Source organism: Rousettus aegyptiacus, unplaced genomic scaffold (assembly GCF_014176215.1).
Source record: "Rousettus aegyptiacus isolate mRouAeg1 unplaced genomic scaffold, mRouAeg1.p scaffold_m13_p_11, whole genome shotgun sequence".
NCBI classification, from domain to species: Eukaryota; Metazoa; Chordata; class Mammalia; order Chiroptera; family Pteropodidae; genus Rousettus; species Rousettus aegyptiacus.
Window position 1 is genome coordinate 37,840,989 of NW_023416286.1, and position 17,776 is coordinate 37,858,764.

The following is a 17,776-nucleotide window of genomic DNA, read 5'->3' on the forward strand; positions in this document are numbered from 1 at the left end:
GAGAATCATGGTTGGGTCTTTGGACCTGATGTTCTCTGATCAGGGACAGACCAGTGATTTGCAAAAATGGTTTGCAGATTAGAATATGAAGACCCCATGGCCTTGACTCCTGGAGAGAATGATTTATTTGTTCCAGGATATGCCCTGAGAATCTGCATGTTTGGAAATCTTTCCAGGTGATTTTGGTATGCACTTAGATTTGGGAATCCTTGGATCCTGTGGCCACTAAGGTTTTCTCAACTAATAAAGCTGAAGATTCTCTGGAAAATAAAGAGATGTGTAAAAAAAGAAAGAACTGGAATTTACTGAATTTCTATAATGTGCCAAACATTTTTACATATTTTACCTCCTTTATTTCTTAACACCGTCTTGAAATTCCAATTTCAACCTGAGACTCAACAAGGTTTACAGAACTTTAAAGGTCACACAGCTGCTGAGAGGCAGAACCTTTATTTGCATTCAAGTATCTGATTTCCTCTATTAGAACCATGACACTGTTCGGAACAATGCAGCCCGGTAGAATTCTGGTCGCACTATCCCTTGAGTGGGGTTGTCTTGCCCTCTTTGTTGTAGTGGGTACCCATTGCTAATGGAAACTTTCCTGTTAATCTTCAAAGAGTGTACATGTGGGTGATTGGGTAGGAAGGAGTGGATGTGTTTTGAGAGTACTGAATCAGATCCACTTGGACAAAACTATGTCTTCGACAGTCTGCAAACGAACAAGCCAAGTTGTGTCCAGAGATGACATTGTGTCTCTAAAAGGTCTGTGCCGACGAGATCGTTGTCTGAATGAGGAAACACCACACATCAACATTAGTATTTCTCCAGGAAGGGAATGAGACAGATGGCTGGGGAAGAACTGGAGGCTGGCGTGAACTTAGCACACTGCTTAAGGGGCAGGCCTCAGCTCCTGGGTGTACCTCTGTCACTTGTGACCTTGGGAACATTGCTTGATGTTTCTAAACTTGATGTAAAATGAGAATGGTGTGTCTCAGTGATGAGTATGGGCTGAGATAATGAAAACATATGTACACCATCTAGGTCACAACACAGTAAGTGCCTTATTAATGCTAATTGGGAGGGCTCAGGGGTAGTCACCATGGAGCAGACTAGAGGCAGGGAGGGTACATTGTAGTTGGGGACATGGAAAGAAGTAGCGTTAGAGGCAGAAACTAAAGAGGAACATCACCGGCTTGAGTGCTGTGTTCTCTATTCCCTTACGCATTCATTTACCTGATCTGTGGTGTCAAAGGTCCTTGAACAGAATGCTGCTACTCCAAGCATGGTTTGTGGATTAGTAGCATCGTACAGCAAGTCTTTGTTAATAAGCTCTTGGAAACTGTGATTTTAAGGGAAACGACATATAACAAAACCAGTTTTACCATAGGCTAATTGATATAAACAAGAGTTAAGTTTCCGCGGCATACTTCTCGTTATAAAAATGCCACCCAACTTCTAAATTAAGACCCAAAACACACCTAATATTAAACATTGAAATAAATGTGAGCTATACATACATTTAAGAAAGATCAATAAAAACAAGTAAGAGAATTATTTTACAATCTGCTTATTCCAATTCAGAGTCAAGGGTGGCTAGAGCCTATCCTGACAGCTCAGAGTGCAAGATGGGACTGACCCTGGACAGGATGTCCTTCCATTGCAGGGCCACTCACACACGCCTGCACTGGCGTGGGACAATGTAGACACACTAGTTCACCCAACGTGCACAGCTTTGGGATATGGGAGGAAACCAGAGTACCTGGAGAAAACTTATACAGACATGAGGAGAAGGTACACACTCCACAGAGACAGTGGCCCAGGTGGGAGTCAATATTTTTTGTTCAACTTTATCACAGAACGTTATTTGAGGACCTGGTGCTCATTAGGACTGTGGATCCCTGCGTCCTGTCCAGACCTCCTGCTCTCCAGAGGTTTCTGATGTTTGAGCGACACCGCTTCAACAGGCAGCTTCCCTGCAGGCAGTGTCTGGGGAAGGAGCCTGCCCAGAGAGGAGGTTTAGCTTTGTGGGCTCTGCAGTGCCGGTTCTGGCTGCAGAACTTTGTATATGGTGGTGGTGGCGGCGGCAGCAGCAGCAGCAGCAAGTGAAAGACACTGAGAATGAGTTTGGGGAGGGTGGGGCAGAGAGGGAGAAAGAGAGAGAAAGAAACCATTTTTTAGAAAAGTTAAATGGTAACATGCCTTTTCCAAATGGGCTCCAGGACATGGCACCAAGAATGAGCAACCATGAAACACCAAGTAAGGATACACTCAGAAGAGCCGTCAGGCACCGTGCCTGCAGATGAGATGGTGGGAAGGGTCTGAGGCTTCCACAGGGAGAGAGGAGACCCCTCTCTCTGATTCTCATACTGAAGCCTAAGCCGAAACAGATCGGGACAGGTCCCCTTGGGGAGGGGAATTGAAATGGCCCCATTTCCGGAATGAGTCTGGGGAACCATCCAACACACACATGGAAAAACTGAGTTTGCGAAACTCCACTTGCCTAACCCGAATGCAAAGTGGTCCTCAAACATTTTGGGCTTGGGGCTTTAGGAAGATTTCTCATCTTGTTGTGTGCTCCTTGGAACAAGGCAGAGCAGAGTTTTTGCATTTAGAGTATCTTAGTAGAATTGAGTAAGATGAAAATCAACTTTTTTGTAGCTTCAAAAAAAATGGACATATGGTGCTGTCTTCTCCCTGTTAATGATTTGAGCTTATTCAGTGTGCTTACTCTGGGCTGAGCCCTTCCAATTGGTTATCTCACCAAATCCTGATAGCAACCCACAAGTCGACATCATTGTACCCATTTTACAGGTGAAGCTATCTCAGAGCAGTTATGATATACAACGAAAACACACGGCTAAATGAGTGGAGAAGCTGAGATTCAGAATCCAATCAAACTTGCTAAAAAAGTTTTCTTATATACTAAAGGCAGCTTTTTCTACCTGGCCTTTAGAAAAAAATGAAAGGCACCATATGTTACAACCATTATAATGTAAATTATAAAAGCCATACTATTTACTCTTGCTCTCCGTAACTCAGCAAATGCTTGATCACTTACTGCTTGTGATATGCTACAATTATTATTCTATGAGATAGGGAGAAGTCTGAGGAATTTATAATCCAGCCAAGGATAAAGGACTGTATGCTTAAGCAGAGTGGAGACATCACATGTAACAAGTGTTCAGACAGGCGAACTTCTGTGAAGGAGAAGTCACCTCTGTTAGGGCACATCTTCCCAAAAAATCTCTAGGGAGATTATTAACTTAAGATGGCACTTTTTGGATAAATAGGGTTGTGTTTTATGTTTGCAGAGTGTTAAGAACTGTTTGCAGAAGCACGTTGTATGTATTTGTCTTGAATTGGAAAAGCTAGAACAAGGAGCATCTTATCAATACTAGACATTTGCTCTTTTGGATAACTTTTGTCACTAACAAACACAGACCTATCTGCCACTAGAGATAATAAAACTTTCACGAGAGAATCTTGCCAAACGGGGCAAATAGGGGAGAGGTTATTTTTGTGTTCTTTTTATTTTTGGATGGAAATATGTATATTAACCCTTTTCTTTGGAAGAAATGTAATTTCTGTTTTAGTAAGAGAAAATAGAATAATACCCTGGCTTAAATTCTGTTATCAGAAAATATGCCTTTGTTTTTATGTTGAGGTAAGGCTTTTTTCCCCATATGCTACTGGGAGTCTGTAGTAATATAGCCATTTTCTGTGATATTATTTGGCCATTATTCATTCTTTTAAGTCCATGTCTTTGGTTTAATTTATAATCGTTTTTACATTTTTTGGTTACTAGCATTTAATAGCGACCACTCATTAAAATTATTGTAGTACCTAAGTATATTATAAATTTATCTGACATGTTATTACTTCTGGATTATAAACTGGAAAATAATTACAATTCTTGTTCTGGTTGTAATGCTATTATTATGATTTAATGTTTCTCCAAACAGATTATGTAATTTGGTCCTTCATTTGTAGGTTTCTTTATTTGCTGGACAAGATATTTTTTACAGTTATATTTTAAAAGAATAAACCCTCAGAACTGTTAATTTGAGAAATCCTTTTACAATGCTATATTAACCTATTTAGCTCCCAGACGTTTCTTAACAGATCAGAGGAGTTTCCTGGCCACTCCCAAAGGTCTGACTGAACTTTTATCTATCTTAATGAAGGTAATTAAGGTTCCTCAGCTTACCAGGGTCTGGTCCTGCCTTAAGTGAATTCTTCCCCATTAGAATCTTGGAAGAGGAGTATGAGCAATTCTGCTTTAATTTAGAAGTTTTTAATCTTATATTTCAGCAAGTGCAGCCTAAGGACATTCCCATAGGGTGAGGACAAACTCAGGTCTACATAACCTAAAGCTGGCAATATTCCAGGGAAGTATGGATCTTTCTTTTCAAACTCTGAAGATTATTTGGATTCCTGTGTCACATCATCTTTGAATGCATCTGCGACACTTTGTGGATATGTAGGAATGAAGCAACCTCTTTTCCAACAAGTCAGCCAAACAACCAGCATGTTCACTGTACCATTGATTTCCATTGTTACTTTTATAGCATATGACTTTTTACAGTTATTAATGAAATGTTCTGATTTTTTCTAAGCAATGTCTTAGGGATGTCTACAGTTTTAAATCCTCAACAAAATGTTACAAAGTCAACAAAATGTCTTTAGCATAGCTCCGTTGACGACTCCATATTCATAGTCATCAATTCAATAAATATGCCTGAGCACTTATTATGTGCCAGACACCATACTACAGATACAATGCTGTAAAAGGACCTTATCCGTAAGGTGCATATTTGTATTTTACAATCTGTCAGTTCAGCCTGTTTCTGAGAGGCTATCTTTTCCCGAAGTAGTTCCTGAATTTAAAAGGAAAAGGAGTCATTTTAGGATTTAACCTGAGTTCTAGTGTCTTTTCCTGGCCACACAATGGACCTTAGGAAGAAAAGGGAACAACAAAAAAATAACTTCCTAGAAAAAATGATTTTCCAATACAGGACACTGGCTGGTACTTCCAGGATAAATGAAGCCATAAAGTTAAGGTTGTGTAGTGAGTTTGGACTGGGACAGGTAATTTGCGGGCATAAGGGAGGTTCCCAGATTTTCACAAGATTAAGAGCTATAAGTGGCATTTAAATACTTTTGTGTGTAATTTTAAAATTTGAATTAAAATTATTTTAAATGAAAATATTGTATAGCTAACTGAAAATGAGCTGACCTTCAATAAAGCATTTGTCTACATGAATGAAAATATCATGAAAAGGCTATAATGGGCTTACTTAGCCCATGTGGGTTCTAATATTGCTTCAAAAAGACAAGAAAATGAATATTGAAGTATTTGCCTTTTTCAGTGCCTGCCAGTTCCACCTCCTATACCTACATTGCTGGGTTCTTCTTTCATCCATTTCTAGCTCTCATTTGGTTTACAGTGTCTGTTTTATTAATGTGCCAGATCCTGGTTATGTGATATCAATGCAATAACAGGTCAGAGTTTCCATCTTTTAGTATTTCATCCAGCTACTAAATTCTTACATGTCCAACTGCATTAGACATATCCAGTTGTCTAAGATAAGTATGAGTGAAGGTCCTCCTTAGTTAGACTTTATCATCATTCCTGGGGTGGAATGGATTTATGAATATTAGAAACACTTATAGATCAGAGAAAGAAAACCTATCTAGAATTCACTCTTGGGATGTGGGATGAAAAAATAAGGGAATTCATTGGGTCCCTTATCCTACCTACCTCTTTATAAGCTCTTCCCTTGTTAGGAGCAGTTGGTCATATGACTGATCCAGGTTGTCATTCATTGGACAAGGTGTCATTTTGGGTCCTCGTTCCCTGCGTGTGGCCAAATGTGGAAGGGCTTGTGTTTGCAGGGACAGCTCAACACTCTCCTTGCTTGCTGTGCACAGCAAGCCCTCTCGCCTTCCTTTCTCATGGCCTGAATGGGACGCCAGGTGCTGGTCAGGGGTCTGTGTCAATGCTGCATGAGGCTGGTTTGCTGGAGAGGCTTTGGGTTCACTCCACAGACCCAGGATAGATTGAATTAGAGAAAGTAGGAAACCTCAGAGAGTCTTTGTGGCTAAGTTTTGTGGCCAAGCACTGTTTACCAAAGGAGGTCTGAGTTTGGAAGTCGTCAGGTATTTAAAACTTGTCCAACTATTTATGATAGTGATGCTGATTATTCTGTTTATTTCCCTCTGCAGGGAACTCCAGAGAGGACAAAAGTGAGGGGTAGGACACAGAATCAATACCTTCCCCCTCCACCTCCAAGCCACCAGCACAGTCCAAGAGGGTCAAGTATTATTACCTTTACTATTTGTTTGGTAGCCATTACGCAGTTAGCTGTGGATGATGTTGTATATGTGCTTATTTTCCTGGTTAGGTTATGGGCAGGAGATGGAAGGTCACACTTCCATGGGTTTCTGACAGCACACAGTTCAGAATTTTCCATAGAACGTGACTTATTTGACTTTTTCCCCAAATATGAGAGACTTTTATGTAACATCTTGTTGATTTAGGATGAGCACTTTCACAGGGCATAGGGCAGGGTCGCGTCAATTATTGGGCAGGTGTGTAGGTCACACCACACTGAGTAAGCGAGGGACTCTCCAAGGTACTGGTTTGCTGCCTCTGGTGGGTAGTTTTCTTTTTTCATTTTCCCATTCTTTTCTATTTTTGCAGTTGGAAATCGGAGGGGGAGGGTGCCACAGGTGAGATGATGGAGAAAAACATAGAAAAAGCAATGAGAACAGGTACATGTCCTTAGCTTTGTTTATTTCATAAACAAATCAAAGTTTGATTAGGAGAATGTGGCTTGTCTCTAAAAGTTATTAATAAAATCTCTGGGTAATCAGCTGAGAGAAAAGAGAGACAGGGAGAAATGCTTACTCTTTTGCAAAGTGGTAGACATTTGTCATTTTTGACTGTCTAGCACCTAACTTCTCCCTGGCCTCCCTTTTTCCTCATCGTCCCTCTCCTTTCTTCTCTGACAGAGAGAAGCAGACACCAGTAATTCCCCTGCAGTCAAGACTTCACTCTAACTAGGAATTTCTCTAAAAGAAAGAAGCAATCAATTAACTAATTATACTTTTCCACTCCAGAATTTGTTTGATTCTTTGAAGAAGAGATGATTTAAATGAGTGGTAAAGAAATTAACTGGGTGTAGGCGAGCATCGGGTACCTGTGCACAGAGTGGGGAAAGGTTGAAGATGTGTGAGAGGGAAGATATAATTGATAATGAAAGGTTGCTAGGAAGTTGGCTAGGAAGTTGTTCAGAGCCAGGGAGAGGGAGTGTTCTACCAGTTAAGATTTCTTTTTGCCCTAGTCTTGATTATCTGGTTCTGTAACTTTTCCTCTTTAACCTCTAAAAGAGTAGTTTGCATGTGTTATATTTTGATTTGAGTTAAGATAATGAGAAAAAAATTATTTTACTAGATTCTTTGTTCCAAGTTGGGACACCCTAAAGGAGAATTGCAACCACGTGGAGAGTGGGGTGATGGCTGATTTGCAAAAGCAGGCCTGGCAATCGTTAACTTCTTCAGCAGAGAGAAAAAAGAATAAGCAACAATCAACTGGCAAAACAATGGATTATGAGTTGATCAAAGTCACAGACTCTACTTGGGACTGGTGGATAAAGAAATACAGAAAGCATGGTTAATGACAAGTGGGCTTATACATTATGAAAGTATCTGAGACTTATGGTGTGAGCTACATCACAAGATTATTTTGGTAAAATGTCAAATGAACAAGTCATGAATAAATGATGTAAATACTGAGAGGAAGTAGAGCTCAATTTTACCTGGAAGGGTCAGAATAAGCTTTTATAAGGGGGATTAGGTTGCCAGTTGACTTTAAATGGTGGGAGGTATCAAAGAAAAATCAGAACCTGGCAGTAGTTAAAGCAATAAAAACAGATTTTATTCAGGACAATTGCGACAGGGGAAAGGAGACCTCAGTATAGAACCAGGATCAATTATTTTTATTTTATTTTATTTATTTATTTTTTTAGGTGAGGCAACCCTTGGTTGACCTCACAGATTGCAAGGACCTTGTCAGTTTACAATCTCTAATTTTTTTTTATTTTTTTATGCCAACAGCACCTGGTCTTCCTAGGTGGTCTCCCATCCAAGTACTAACCAGGACCGACCCTGCTTAGCTTCTGAGATCAGACTGGATCAGGCTTGTTCAGGGTGGCATGACTGTAGATTCAATTCTGAATACAGCATGAACAAATGGGAATTTATAGCCAAAGAGCAGGGTGTAGGGGGCAGCGGATGGAAAATTACTAAGAGGAAATATCAAGAGTATGGAGTATTCTGGCTAAACTGACTTTACAGGATTCTTGCTGAAGACAGGCTGAAGTGATTGTATATCACCTGGGAGATGATGGAGAATGAGGAACCTGATCAGATATTGGGAGGCTGCGGGGAGGGGCGGGGCAGTGGCAGGTTTTGGTTAAATTGACTTAGCAAAGTTCTTCCTAAAATAGGGTTTTACAAAGAACTGTATAAATGGACCCAGGAAAAGACTCAGGAGCCTGCCTAAAGTTTGGTCAAGCAAAAAATTTTTGTCGGTAGGGCAGAGAGAGGAACTGACATGAGTGGTTGGAATGAGATTTGGTACTTTATATCTCTACAATGGTGCTAATTCTTACAACTGTGCTGGAAGAAACTCTCTTACCCCCCTATGATAATAAGGACACACAGGCTCAGACAGTATAAATATGTGATCTAAACTTCCTCACCCATTAATAGTAAAAGTCAGAGCTAGATTTTAAACCCAAGCTGCTTCTAGCACTGGCTTACCTTTATGACAAACGTGCTCTGGGAGCAAGAAAGGAAACATTTTGCATGAGGTTGGAAATTAGATCATTTTGCGGAAGTTGCAGAGTCATTTAGAGAAACTGGGTGATGAGTTTGGAAGAGTGGGCTGGGGCTGGTTGTAGGAGGCAAGAGCAGAGACTATTTAGCTTACGTAAAGAAGGATCTGTTGAAGGAGTTCCAGGCAACAAAGGGATCAGCCAGACTGTGTTTTATGTTATCTCTCAGAAGAACTATGAAAGGAATGATTTTGTGGAGATGGCAAAAAGGTTTATTTAATAGGTAGCGTTTTCAACTTGATTACTTTTAGTTTTGACCTGCATCTGAAAAATCAATGATTAATAATAATCTTTGGTAAATCTTTCAAGTTATCTCTCAATATAGAAAAACACAGGCCTTTATTTATTTATTTTTTTAAAAACACAACTTTTTAATTCTCCTGGTTTTGTTTTGTTATATTGCCTTCATCCTGGACGCATTAATGAAGTGGTGTGATATCACCCAGGGTTTCTTTCTTATTTTGCTAATTTGCTGCATCTTGAAATGAATTTCCTTTGCAGCAGGAGCAGCAGCAGAGCATGAAACTGCTGAAAGAATTTGTTTGGTTACACCTCTAGTGCCACCTCAGGCCTCATCCTGGCCTCCTCCCCCATCTCCCCCCCAGGATAATTTTCTTATCTTCTTTTTGCCATTTGGAAACATAGACACATTGTTTGCAATTGAAATACAGTTTTTAAATGCACCTCCTACTGTGCTTTTATAGAAAGAAAGCCTCTTTTTCTGGGAGAAAAAAAAAAAACACCACTGACTGAACCAAGAGCCTTTCAAAAGGGTTTTAATTACTATATTAATTGCAACCTTCAGGACAAACTGGGGCCCAGTCATAGTAGGCTATTGGGTAGATTCCTGGTCTATTTTCAAGAAAATGGGAAAGCCATTTAGGACAGAAGAGGCCAGAACTGAGAGAAGGAGGCTGGCAAGGGGAAGGTGCTACCTTCCTTCAGGCTGTGAATTTTGCATCTTTAAAAAGCCCTTCCCTCTCTAATTTGCATTTCCTGAGAAGTCTCTGATGATTCACTGCTCCAAAGCCTCTACTTTCTTACCTTGATGTGGGTTAGAGGAAAGTGGGGAGGGTATCTAAATTCTGTAGATTAGAACTTCTCTGTAAAATGGGAAAAATATTCTTGTATTCTTGGTATGGTCCTTTTGTATGGAAATCTTTAAAATCACTTTTTATTCTGAAGAAGAAAAAAAAAAGCAAGTAACCCCTCCTCAGCTTTCTTTGCATTCAGTTTCTGGTGGCTGGCTTTAGGGCGAATTACCACAATGTGAGTATAGTTTTGGGAACCACTGGAAGATTCTATTAGTCAATTCCTGGTTGGTCTATTTCACCAGGAAAATTACTGATTAAATACGGAAGTGACTAGATGGAATTGAATTCCATGCCTGAGTGGTTTATTTGCAGTGGTGGCTGTTGATAGGAAACTACCACATGCCTAGTTTCTGGCAGGGCTGAGAGTGTTTCAGACTCAATAGGCAAACACACATTTTCCTGATTTACAAATTCTAGCACTTACTGTGTGTCGAACACTACTCCAGACCTCTAAGCATGTTGACTCATTTGATCCTCACAACAACCCAGTGAGGTGTGGGACTCTCATTAACCCTATTTGGCAAATGAGGAAACTGAACCTTAGAGAGTCTGTGGTGGAGAGAGCAGGTTTGTGTCCGGTGTCAATTTATTCCGACCTAGTAGTCTAGGAGATATTCATCTCATTTAATGGCACCTTGAATATTCTACAGCTGATGATTATTATTCTTATCTTCCCCTAAGAACTTCATCTATCTATCTATCTATCTATCTATCTATCTATCTATCTATCGTCTATCTATCCATCCTTCCATCCATCCATCCATCCATCCATCCATCCATCCATCCATCCATCCATTCATCCATCCAATCTACCTATCTATCTAATCTACTTATCTATCTACTTACCTATCTAAAAAGAATTATTGAACGGTGTTCTGGGAACAAGATTAGTTACCACTATATAAGAAAAGACCTCATCCCTACATTGAGGAGTCCCTCATCTAGTATGGAAAGCAGATAATCAAATAGTGGGCTAGAGGGTGGAGCATCTGTCCCAGGCTTGGGAGGGCTCACTCACACTTCATTATTTCAACAAAGTATAGTGTTAGTATATTCCAAGCACTGTAGACAATAGGCAATGCTCCCCATCCTTAGTAGTTACAGCCTAGTTAGAAGAGATGGACAAGTAAACAGCACGCTGCAGTTCGCTGTGATAAATGCTGTGATTATGCTCAAGTGTCATTGGGTACAGCATTTGTAAATGTATGAGACACAGATCCAGGAGAGGTAACAGCCTCTTGAGGGAACCGTGCGCTGATTTAGTATGTCTGGAGAGTCTCGTGTAAATGGAGAAAAGGTAGGACTTGAGGCTGGATATGTCATCAAAAGGTCTGGGCATCAGGGGCATTGCTTACTGTCATAAGGGACTGAGACCTCTCAAGACAATGAAAAAGGTACTTCATGACCATCACTAGAGTCTCAGGACACTTTAATTGAAAAGTAGAAAAGCAGAACAGCAGAGTACCCTAAAGTTAAGCAGCAATAGAATATTGAAAATTTAAGAAGATTGGAAATGACTGCTGTTGTTTATAGCTTGTAGCTGTTTTGCTTACTAGAGACAGGCTGTGAAGAAGAGGAGTCTGTGTCCTGTGTCTGGTGCTGTATTGGTTCAGGAATAAAGATGTTAGGAAAGGAAGAAAAGGAGGGGGTTAAAAATCAACATACATCAAATTAATGTCTGATTCTTCTATCAAGAGAACGACCATACTTCGAGGTTATAATATGGAGCAATGGGACTTTGATAATTTGTGGGTGGATCTTTGAAATTTCTCTGTAAGCAAGTATTGAGAACATTATGAAGCGACCAGATTGTGTACTTTTCAGAATTAAAAGGAATGGAGTGGAATTGGATAATGGGTTGTGGAATCTCTTATCCTTGGATCATTGGTTTAGACAGATCCCAGATTGGCAGTAACTAAAAGTTATTTCAAGTCTGCTCAGTGGCTGAAATGAAGTGGGTTAATAGATGCAGTTCCACTTTATTTTTTTGTGGAGGAATGCCCTAGTCACAGAAATTCCTAAAGCTAACTGGCCTTCCTTAGATCTCTTTAAATACTTTTCCAGGATGAATACGCAGGGAGAGAGGCACCTCTCCGTCTCAGACTTACTTTTACTGTTTCAGAATGGACAGTGTACCAAGAGGACTATTTAGAAGCATGAGTCTAATTTTAGTTTATCATGAAATTCAGTGGACCAGAAAGTACTGTGTCCCCAACCAAAAATAGATGATTAGAAAATTTTAGATGGGATATTTGGGACGAAGTGCTGGAGAAAGGCGTGGGTAAGGATTGGAGGCTTGGCTTTCTGGCATGTAACCCTAAAGCCATTTTATCTTTTGCCACAGTGCTTTACCTTCATAGGAGGTATAGACCGTAAGCTGTTGTAAAAATTCTTTGTTTCATACAGCTTTATTTAAAAAAAATGTTTTTTTGTTGTAGTGCTTTTTAACTTATTTTTTATTGTTTATTATTTATTTATTTTTTAGGCGAGGCAACCCTTGGTAGACCTCACAGATTGCAAGGACCTTGTCAGTTTACCATCCCTTATTTTTCTTTCTTTTTTTTTTTTTTTTTTTTTTTTTTTTTTTTACTTTTTTATGCCTATGGCACCTGGTCTTCCTAATTGGTCTCCCATCCAAGTACTAACTAGGCCTGACCCTGCTTAGCTTCTGAGAGCAAATGGGATCAGGCTTGTTCAGGGTGGCATGGCCATAGACAGTTTTATACAACTTTATATACACAGTCCCTGACATGATGTGTGGCACACAGTATGAGTTTAGTAATTGTTAATGAATGAATGCATGAATGATGTCATCAGCACATAACAGTTTGCCTGTACTATGTGTAACATAGCTACTATAGCAATGAGGAATCTTGGCATAACATGTGCGTTATAGAAAGGAAAGGTTTAGGTATCAGATAGCAACATTTAGAGAATTTCAGGACTAAGACATTTCTGTGCATGTAGTTCATTTTTCTTTTTCCTCACAGTCCCCGCTAAGCCAGCCTTCACTTTTTTCTCTCAAAGTGCCGCAGGTTATTGAAAAAATAATGTCCATGTTGTTTTTAAGACAGAAATTTACTAAAAGCAACATGTTCTTCCTATGCACTGAAGTCATCATTGCTTTTCTAATTCCTTTTCCTGGCCGTCGTTTGGTTTACTAGCCCATTCTAACAATCTCTGTCTAGTCCTTCTGAGCTCCTAGGCTGCAGGCCTTTCTTTTCATTCTTTTTGCACAGCCCCAAACAAGACTTAATCCCTTCGATCAAAAATCATCAGTGAACCTTGTAGTGCCTCATTATAAAAGTTATTTCTTCTATTACAATACGTATGTAACTGAAGTAAGGAAGGTGTTAAATGGGAAATGTAATACTTGGCAGAAAGGTACTACTAAACAAGCTTAGAACTGACATTGTTTTGTAGAAAGGGTACTTTCTGGCAGAGATGGGCAGATCAAGAGCTCCCCAAGTTTGAGTTTCCCCAGGTGTCTATCAAGCTCGATCGGTTACTTTTTGTTGCTTGATGTTAAATTAGAATCTCCTTGGTCCTGACAGGTGGTGCTACTGAGGTGGGAGTTCGGGAGCAGTGAGGATGTCAGAAAAACCAGGAGGACCAGGGTCTTTCCTTCATTTTAATCTGAGTTTAAAAAAATAGTTCTTACTGTAATGCTTTCCTTTGAGCTTTTTATGTGACTTCTTGGGAGTAAAGAATGTTACGGAAGCTCACTAACCTCTCCTGCAGTGAGACGAGATGACAGGCTACTAGAGAACATTATGAGATATGAAAAAAAGGAAAACTTTTTTTTTTTAAAGTACCTATTCCCTCATACATGCTATTGCCAAAACAAAAATAAAAACAAAAACAAATCAGGTGGATAAAATGGACTTTTATGATTCTGGCAATCTTATCAGGGAGGAGACATTATAAGCATGACCACTTATTTCAGCAACAATTTGTCAACAGATTTAGTTTCTAAAGGATGTATATGTATATTTGGCTTCACTCTTAGTTTCACTATTAATATGTTTAATAAGTCCTTTCTCCCTGAAAACAGAGGAGAAGCTAACACAAGTCAAGTTTTTGTTCCTAGTATAGACTTAAAAAATTAATGATGTTTTGCTGACTTAAGAAGTTTTATGGAAATGTCTTAGAATTCAGCGATGGCATCATGAAAGGAGCAGAGGGGAAAAAGAGCTACTAGCCTTTTTGTGGAAGAGAAGTTAAGAATTTCATGAAATGGAGGGGTTAACAGCCCATCATTCATTTTCCCAGAGGGTAAAACCAGTGTCACTAGCAAAGCGATATGTATCAGAATATAACTTCCTGATTTCTCAATAGTAGAAAATAGAGTGGCTCTCAAAACATATGTTAGGCCTCTCACAATCTATCAGAAATAATAAAAAAAAAAAGATAGCAGTGTAGAGATGAAAGAGGAAGAGGGAAAAAAGATTGAAATTTACTGTCAAAATGTTGCATAGAAGAACATATTGAATGTCACTATTGTAAGAGGTCTTACTATAGTTACGTTTTCTATCTATATAGATTTGCTCATCTGAAATTCTTTTCAGTTGTCAGTTTTGGAAATATCTCCTATCTAGGTGTTTTCTTCTTCCATGTTAAGTATTAGTACAGCATCATTCACCAAAATTGGGTAGTATAGTCTTGGGAAAACTTCCCACCTCAGCAAGCCCACTATATCATTGATGTTGGCACATTTTCTTTTTTCTATTTCTACCATGAGAAAACATTAGACAGCAGCCTAATAGTAGATGAGCCATTAGATCAATATTCCAAGATCTAGAGAGTTCTAATATTGGCTTGCGTTATTTCTCCCATTTAAAAAAATGACAAAATCATTCAACAAAGATGGAATACAGATAGTTTCACTGAAGCTGCGAATGTGATAAAGGCTATGGACAAAAGATTTCTGTGACGTGACAGTCTGGGCTGGTTTAAGCATTTGAATATCCAAGCTTCTGTGTAAGAGCTGGGCCTGCTATCTAGTGATTTAGGACGCATGCACAAGAGAATCGAGGCTGGATTAACATGAAATATGACTTGTAGCACGGGAGATGTATGTCTTCAGAGCAAATGATGACTTGATGTTAGCGATTTGTAAGAATGTTGACTTTTTTGGTAAAACCTATGTATTTTGCTTGAGGAAGGTATATTTGGAGGAAAAGTGCAATAATTAAACTGAACATGCCAACAAGGGAAAATAATTTAATTATTATGATGACTCATTTAGTTGGTACCTTCAGGTAATGAAGTGGTCTGGATTAATTTTCCTGAGAGCAGAAACATCTCTTTAAATGATTAAACATTTTATCTTCAGTAATCTTTGAAGAAAATATTACCAAGGTACATTTATATGTTTCCTGTGTCAGTAAATATGCTTGACAGTTTATAGGACTAGAGTCATAGATTTTTTTTTGGTAAGAGTTTAAAGAAACATTTGGGGATCTTGGAAAAATAATGTTACATTATTCTTCCACAATATTTTAATCTACAATAGATGACATTTGGATGATTAAGTTTCCTTCTATTTCTAATATTCTATAAGAATAGGTCTCTTATGTTTTAAATTTTAACATGCACAAGAGTCATGTTGGATGCTTGTTAAAAATGCAGATACTCAGGTATCATTCCTAGAGATTTTGATTCAGTCGATCTGGAGTGAGGAAGAGAAACTGTATCATAAATAAGCACCCACGGCCATTCCGATGACCTCACTTTGAGAAACACTCCCTCTTTCTGGCTTGTGTAACAGATGTCATTATCTTTGCTGATCACAGGGTCCTGGAAAAATCTTTGCCCTGCCCTCAGTGATGTTAAGTCTGAGGGGCTGATCAGACTCACTTGGCTATGCTTTGATAGCCTTTACGTCTGATTCATCCATCAGTATTAACTGCCACTTTGTTAATGTTAGCTGCTGTGGGAAACCAGACAATCAAGCTTATTAAATAAGGTGCTCCATATTTGTACGTATAATAAGTCATTAAGTTCTAATCTCAGGCCCAGGTAAGGGTGAGGGGAGAATTTCCCATTTTCTCTTGTAATCAAAAGTACGTACATTTAGGAATGACCATCTTAACACTTGCTGTTTGGAAGCGTTTTATTTTTTAGTCATGTTCTTTGTCCTCAGGGTCATGTTTTCTAGAAGTGTGACAGCTGGATAAGTGGCATAGTACTTATAAATATTTTAACATTTCACAGTGAGATTTGTAGCCAGAGCTGTCCATGACTTCTTTTCTAAATTTCTTTAATTTTTAAAGTTTAAGTGAGATATAATTCACATAAAATTTACCCTTTCAAAGTATACAATTCAGTGAGTTTTAGTAAAATCTGTGAATCTGTAGAGTTGTATGCAACTATCACCTCACCTAATGTTGGAACATTTCCATCATCCCCCCAAAGAACTCGTGCCTATTTGCAGTCACTCTGTTGCCACCTCCAGACCTATTCAACCAATAATTTATTTCTTACCTCTATGGATTTGCCTTTTCTACACATGGCATATAATTGGGATCATATAGTATGTGGTCATTTACATTTGACTTCTTTCACAATGCTTTTGAGAATTATCCATGGTGTAGCATGTATCATATTGCCAAATAACATTCTATGGTATGGATTTACTACATTTTATATATCCAGTCATGATTTAATTGTACATTTGGACTGTTTCCACTTTCTGGGTATTATAGCTTATGTGTGTAAGCAGTTTTAATTTTACTTGGGTGGTTACCTAGGACTAGAATTGCTGGGTCATATGGTAAATCTGTCTTTCAAAGTGGCAGTTTCAAATTTTACAGTTCTACGAGCAATATGTAAGGGTTCTAGTTTCTCCACGTCTTTGCAAACACTTGTTAGTTGGATGGAAGCCCTTTACTGGATATATGATTTTCAAATATTTCCTTCTAGCCTGTGACTTGTTTTTCACTTTTTAAATACTGTCCTTTGAAATGTATTTTCATTTTGATGAAGCCCAATTTATCATTTTTTTCCTTTTTATCAGTGTACCTTGGGTGTCGCATCGAAGAAATCTGCCTAATCCAAGATCCATGGAATTTGAGGCTTATTTAAAATCTTCTAGGCTTTTTTTCAGTGTGAATGACAAGTGATATCTACTATACAGTGCTTTGTTTAAACTGATTAAAGGTTAATATTCAAGTTTGTGACTTGAACATACTCTAATGAAAATCTTCTAAAGGTTACCCTTAAGTCTTGAAGATAGCCAAAACCATGCTAAACTCCAGCATCCTACCATGACCATGTCTTTCTTAGCACTCTCCTCATCTTAGTCTCTGCTGTCAGCAGATGAAGGAAAATGTACGTTTTTAATTTACCTTGTTGCACTATGAGGTAGCACTGTCCTTCCTCATTCCATTTTCAGAGTGTTGGGTGCAGTTCCATTACCCAGGGTTGTGGGAACACAGACCTTATCTTTTACAGGTTTCAGAGTAAGACGTCAGGACAGTAGCTCACAATCAGGCAAGCATCCATTAAAAGTCAAAAAATACCACCCTAGACTTTTGTCATAGAATACTTTTGCCATTTTTGGCCTCTGTAGGCAGAGATCAGGCCTCACTGTGAGCTAATAGACTTGATAGCTCTCCCCAGTCCTATTGTCTATCCTTCTTGTCTAAAATACTAAATAGTATGCATTCTCTTTTTGTTCTAGATTTTCCCACTGAGTTCACACTTGGAGAATTGTTATCAAGTCTCACTCCAGGAATGCCTGGTTTCCACCTGGAGCTTTTGTCTCTTGAACCCAGAAGG

The 17,776-nt window shown here is 38.9% G+C and overlaps 1 protein-coding gene and 2 pseudogenes across 4 annotated transcripts in view; 1 reads left to right on the forward strand and 2 right to left on the reverse strand.

Moving 5' to 3' along the window:
• Positions 1-17,776, forward strand: part of NRG1 (neuregulin 1) — a 942,448-nt gene that overhangs the window by 15,750 nt on the left and 908,922 nt on the right. The window lies entirely within an intron of this gene.
• LOC118609491 lies at positions 8,110-8,228 on the reverse strand (annotated as a pseudogene).
• Positions 12,592-12,710, reverse strand: LOC118609496 (annotated as a pseudogene).